General features: G+C 35.4%; 1 long non-coding RNA gene across 1 annotated transcript in view; it reads left to right on the top strand.

Moving 5' to 3' along the window:
• Positions 1–2,894, top strand: part of LOC128250550 (uncharacterized) — a 49,404-nt gene extending 46,510 nt beyond the window's left edge. The window contains exon 2 of the long non-coding RNA XR_008266582.1: positions 2,697–2,894. This is a non-coding gene — a long non-coding RNA (uncharacterized LOC128250550). The remainder of the gene's footprint in view (positions 1–2,696) is intronic.
• The last annotated feature ends 3,957 nt before the right edge of the window (positions 2,895–6,851 follow it).

A 6,851-nucleotide genomic window follows, 5' to 3' on the forward strand; every position in this document is an offset into this window, starting at 1 on the left:
TATATATATATATATATATATATATATATATATATATATATATATATATACACACATTTATAAATACATCAATGCATATGGACAACTGATACAAAGAGTGAAAACGAAATGGCTAACAGTTATATGTATGTAGGCATGTATGTATATATGTATGTATGCATGTATGCATGTATGTATGTATGTATGTTAGTGCGTATGCATGTATATAAGAAGATCCATAAAAATACTTCACACTAAAAGAAGGAAACGATAACGAGGATTTTATTCATCGTTTTCATTCTTGTTTTTTATCGTTATAATTTTTATCTGTTTGTAGTTTTTATCTTCTCTCATAAAACACACTTATTCTTCTTTACCGTTTATTCAATAAAGATTTATAGCAATCACCACCATCTTGTTTGTCATCTGAGAAGTGACGACAATGGTCACTGAAAAAAAAATAACTTTGAACTCTTACAGTCGATTCATCATAGTATCTTACAAAATATATTATTATTATTATTATTATTATTATTATTATTATTATTATTATTATTATTATTATTATTATTATTATTATTATTATTATTATCGTTATTATTATCATCGTATTACTGCGCCGGGCAAAATGTTTAGCGACATTTCTTCCGCATTCTGAGTTCAAATTCCTCCGAAGTCGACTTTACCTTTCGTCCTTTCTGACTCGATAGAATAAGTAGCAATTGAAAACTGGGGGTCGATGTAATTGATTTGACCCCTTTCCCGAAATCGCGGGCCCTGTGACAAATTTTGAAACCATTATTATCATCATCATCATCATATTACTGCGCCGGGCAAAACGCATAGCGGCTTGATCGACACCAAAAGAGATGAAAGGTAAAGTCGACCTCAGAGGCATTTGACCTCGGAACGTAAGGATAGATATATCGACTAGTCCCCTCTTGTTATTATCATCATCATCATCATTATTATTATTATTATTATTATTATTATTATTATTATTATTATTATTACTGATTTGCAGCAGTCTTTCAAGTGCTTAGAACTCTCCTGATAATATTTGCTGTTGCTAAGAGACAAACTTTTTGTAGGAGCTCTACCAGGTATTCTATTCCAATCTACTTCAACCATTTGTCTATAGCTTTGCTTACTGTTCCTAACGCACCAATTATTATAGGCATGACCTTTACTGTTCTCATACTCCAAATTCTTCCTCTTTCAAATTTTAAGGGATTGTATTTGGGGTGCGGCCCTCTTTCTTTTCGATCCCTGAATCAAACAGGCATCATGGGTCGCTTTTCCCTATCTATACTTGTTATGTCCGGTCTGTTATTTTCTAACTTGTCCGTTTGAATGGGAAAGTCCCAAAAAATCTTACATTTCTCTGACTCCAGTACTCTTTCAGCCCGTGTGGAATTAACCGTCCCTCTATGTGTGTGTGTGTGTGTGTGTGTGTGTATGTGCGTGTATATGTATGTGCGTGTGTGTGTATATGTGTACGTGTGAGTGTTCACGTGCAAGTGCAAACATTTTTATTACCTGTTTGTTAGAGATTTACTGGATCATGTTTGTCGTCATTCACCATTAATCTTTTATCACAATTCATACTTAGTCATTCATATAATGCATATTTAATCCATCTTCATCCTTCTTATTTAATCTTTCGACACAATTCTTATTAAATCTTTCTTCATACTTCGTACTTAATCTTTCGTCATAATTCACATTTAATCTTTCGTCTTAATCCCTATTTAATCTTTCATCTCAATTCTTAAATCTTTCTTCATACTTCTTATTTAAGCTTTCATCATGTAACATATTTAATATTTCACCATAATTCATACTTAATCTTCCATCATAATTCGAATTTAATCTTTCATTATAATTCGAATTTAATCTTTCATCATAATTCATATTTAATCTTTCATCATAATTCGTATTTACTCTTTCACCATAAACCATGTTTAATTTTCAACGATGGCAATATATTGCTGTAGTTTCCCATTTCTCTACAGACAACTGTTCAAAACAGGACACAAAAACAAACTCAGGGAACACACACACACATTCGCAGAAAATATATACGAAATATATATATATACACACACACACACGCATGCGCACGCGTACGACACAAGGTAACATATTCGCACAGAACATAAATGCACTTGCACACATAATACAGACACATACACAACAGACACACAATTACATACAGGATAAATAAGTAACATATTCACACATTTGCCTACATGTACCTACCTACCTACATACATACATACATGCATACATACACACATACATACGTACACACACAAATATTTCAGGTCCGATTATATGAAATCTATTTTTATATACTTTTAGGTTTATGTGTGTGTATACGTATGTGTATGCATGTATACGTAGATAAATTTACACACACACACACATATATGTATATATATATATATATATATATATATATATATATATATATATATATATATATATATATATATATATATATATAAAGAGAGAGAGAGAGAGAGAGAGAGAGAGAGGGATATATTTATATATATATATCTATATATATGTATATATATATGTATATATATGTATATATATACGTATATGTATATGTATATGTATATATATGTATACATGTATATGTATATACATACATGCACACGCACACACACACATATATACATATATTTTCCGTTTTTCTCTTTTTATAGGTTTTTTTTTAGCTTTCTTCACACCAAACATTGCAATTAGTAACAGCATCAGAAAGATTATGTTTCCGGGAAAAATATCTTCAGAGTAGCAATATTCCGGAGAAGAATATAGACCAAATTACAGGTTTCTCTCTCCGAAGATATAACAATTCGTCTATGATTATGTTCTGATAATAAGAACGCTTTATATATATTTTTTTACCGAGTATTTTATGCGTATTTTTCGCTGTTTTGTCATTGTTTTCTTTCTTCCGCCATTTTTTTCTTCAGATTTATTTTTTGTTTTCTTATGCATAGATACATACATACATGCATGCATGCATACATACATACATACATACATACATACATACATACATACATACATACATACGTACCTACGTACGTACGTACGTAGACTATATAGAGCATCGTTCTTTACCGAACCGCTATCGTATATGTTTCGTTGTAAATCGAGATAAGATGTTTTGCGTACAAATTGCATCAGTGTTATGACTTGTCTCACAATCTTAAGATCGTGAGTACGATTCCTGGCGGCGCGTTGAGTCCTTCAGCAAGACACATTATTTCACGTCGTTCCAGTCCACTCAGCTGGCAAAAATGAATAGTTCCTGTATTTCAAAGAGCTAGCCTTGTCACACTCTGTGTCACGCTGAATCTCCCTGAGAATCACATTAAGGCTACATGTGTCTGTGGAGCGCTCAGTCACTTGCAACTTAATTTCACGTGCAGGCTGTTCCGTTGATCGGATCAACTGGAACCCTCGTCGTCGTAATCGACGGAGTACCATTTCATGGTCATCTTGATTGAACGTCTTTCGTTCCGTTCTTAATCATCATCATCATCATCATCGTCATCGTCATCATAATGGTCATTATTGTCATCATCATCATCATCATCATCATCATCATCATTACCATCATCAGCGTCGTCATCATCACCATCGTCATCGTCGTCGTCGTCGTCATCATCATCATCATCATCATCATCCGGTCGGGCGATGGCATTAGTTGTTCGATAGCTCGTGGTGTCGCCTGTGCACCCCACGGCTACAGATGATAGAGTTAGTTCGCCACCCGGACTAGTTGACAGTTTGTTGTCTGCTCATCCGCTCGGCATCATGTGATAATCGCCATTGACTCAAAAGGTCCATCTGGTGAAAGAGTTTGTATCCACCATGCTGTATCCTACGGTTTAAATGTGACCCTGGTTCGAGTGGTTACCGGGTGCTAGACCTTGCTGAGAGGTCACCACTGATTTTGTCCGGGCTGCTTCTTTTTTTTTTTTTCCGTATTCACAGCTGACCTCTATTTTGCATGTTATTTAAGCCATAGCGGGGATCCTGATAAGGGCTACTAAACCCAGATCAGAGTAGACCTAGAGTGGCTAAGAGTCGGTTCTGCACCCCACAAAATCCTGAAGCCCCTGAACCAGGGTTCACCCCCGTATGTAGTCTAAAGACATACCCAGAACTTAATACAAGCGAAAAAAAAAATGAATGTTATTGTCTAATAATTAGGAGAGTAGTTAATATTGTTATTTTTGGTGATGTTTTTCAGAAGGAAAGGCATGAAGGTTACAGCATCCTATTTCGTTTGTATCTACATATGAGTAGATTGTTGCCGTATTTGTTTGTGGACGGCTTTTTTTAGTGAACAAGAGAGAATAAAGGTTAAACTAGAATAAAGATTAAACGAAACAAAGCGAAAGACCATCATCCAGTTTCTTTTCTTCTCTTCATTTTCTTCTTCATCATCATTAAGGTGTTTCACCCTGTACCACTTTCCCCTCTCTATACCTTTTCCCAAACGTCTTTTTTCCCTATTCTTCTCCTCCCCCACCTCCTCTTCCTTTTTCTCTCTACTCCATCTTCTCCGCCTCCTTCATCTTCTTCCTGTCTTCTTCTTCCTCTACTACTACTATTACTAATTTTTCTCCTCTTCCTTCTTCATCAATTGCTTGCTCATCTTTTTCTCTTCCCCTCCTCTTCTTCTACCATTCCTTCATTATATTCCTCCTCTTCTTCTACACGTCCTTTTCCCTTTTATAATCTTCCTCTTAACCACCTCCTCTTCATCCCTCTTCTTCTTCTTCTTCTCCTCGTCCTCCTCCTCCTTCTTCTTTCTTCCTCTTCCTTCTCTTTCTTCTTCACAATCTTTTCTTTCTTCATCACCTTCCCTCTCTCCTTCTTCTACCTCTTTCCTCCTTTCTTCACAATCTTCTTCTTCCCTCTTCTTCTACTCCTCTTCTTCACAATCTTTTTACTTCTCCTACTCCTTCTCCTTCACTTCCTTCTTCACTCCCTTCTTCCTCTCCTTTTTCTCCTTCCTCTTCACAATCTGTCACATTTTCCTTTGCCCTTTCTAAGACCCCAGTTTCCTTCGCTCCCAACGATATTCAAAAGTAAACCAAAAATACATCTGAACATAACACAAACGAAATGTTAAAGCATTTTTAGGGTAGATTTGTGAACGTCATGTCTCACTTTTACCCAAGACATCCGCCATTAAATGTCATTTTCCTGGTTTCTTTCAAGAAAAATTATATATACAAGCACATACACACCACACACATGTACACACACACACCACACACGCGTACACACACACTCACACACAGAGACGTACATACACATACACACGCACAGACACACACACAGTTACGCTGACAAATTTAAGTATAACCAAAGAACAGCTTAACAATAGAGAGAAAACAAAATGGTTTCGTTTTTGTTACCAGTTTTTGTTGTTAATCATGTTATTTTCTGGCTAATCCATATTGTTTTGGTGATGCATGTTCGTCTTGTTGTTGTTTCAGAAGCTTATGTTGTTGTTCTTGTCGTTGCTTTCGTCGTAGTTGTTGTTGTTATTGTTATTTTTATTATTGTTGTTGTTGTATTTCGTTATTTTACTTTTGTCATTCACACACACAGACAAAGAAGCAGATAGACAGAAAGACACAAACAGACAGAAATGCAAACAGAGAGCTAGATGGTACACACATATATATACGTGCATGCCAACAAATAGATAGATAGGTAGGTAGATAGATAGATAGATAGATAGATAGATAGATAGATAGATAGATAGATAGATAGATAGATAGAGACAGAGAGAGAGACAGAGAGAGAGACAGAGAGAGACAGAGAGAGACAGAGACAGAGACAGACAGACAGACAGACAGACAGACAGACAGACAGACAGTCAGACAGACAGACAGACAGACAGACAGACAGATAGGTAGATAGATAGATAGATAGATAGATAGATAGATAGATAATGGAATAATAGACCGACAGACAGACAGACAGATAGATAGATACATACATAGACAGACAGACAGTCACAGTAAGAGATGGATGGATAGCTAGATAGATCGAATAAAAAACAAACAGTTAGATAAATAGACAGTCAAACAGACAGACAGATGTAAAACATTAAACAAAAATGGTGTAGCTATGTGTTTTCGAGAAAATATCACGTTTTATGTAACTTTGAGTTTACTTAGATCATCATTATAATACTGCAGAAGGAGAAAAGCAAGAAGAGGAAAACACAAATACTGAATAAAAGAACTGAAAATGTGTATAATATAAAATTTATATAAAGAAAAAAAAAAGAGTAAAGGGGAGAATTTGTAAGAAAACGAATTTCGAGAAAGCTGGTTGGTGTCAAGAGGAAAAGAACAAAACGAAATAAGAGGTGTTATTGTTCATGTTGATTGTTGCTGTTGTTGTTGCTGCTGCTGTTGTTGTTGTTGTTGTTGTTGTTGATGCTGTTGATATCATTCTTGCATGCTTTAATTATTTATATATTTATTTGTTTAAATTTTTAAGTGAGGTCGGCCTTTTTGTTCTTTCGTTTTGCCAAACTTGGTGGCTGGGTGGCTGCCTAGCTGTTTGATTGGTTGGTTAAATTGCAGCCGCATAGAGTAGTAGTAGTAGTAGTAGTAGTAGTAGTAGTAGTAGTAGTAGTAGTAGTAGTACACGCAGCAGCAGCAGCAGCTATCACAGAAGATGTAGTCGCCTTTCCCAATGGGAAACGAATGATGATATGTTTATTTGCTGGTAAAGACTCAACGAAACAACAGTTGCAGATGTCAACGACATACAGAGACGGTTTGTATGCGAATGTTGACTGATGTAAAGATTAGATA

The sequence above is a fragment of the Octopus bimaculoides genome, chromosome 22 (assembly GCF_001194135.2).
Source record: "Octopus bimaculoides isolate UCB-OBI-ISO-001 chromosome 22, ASM119413v2, whole genome shotgun sequence".
Classification (NCBI taxonomy): Eukaryota; Metazoa; Mollusca; class Cephalopoda; order Octopoda; family Octopodidae; genus Octopus; species Octopus bimaculoides.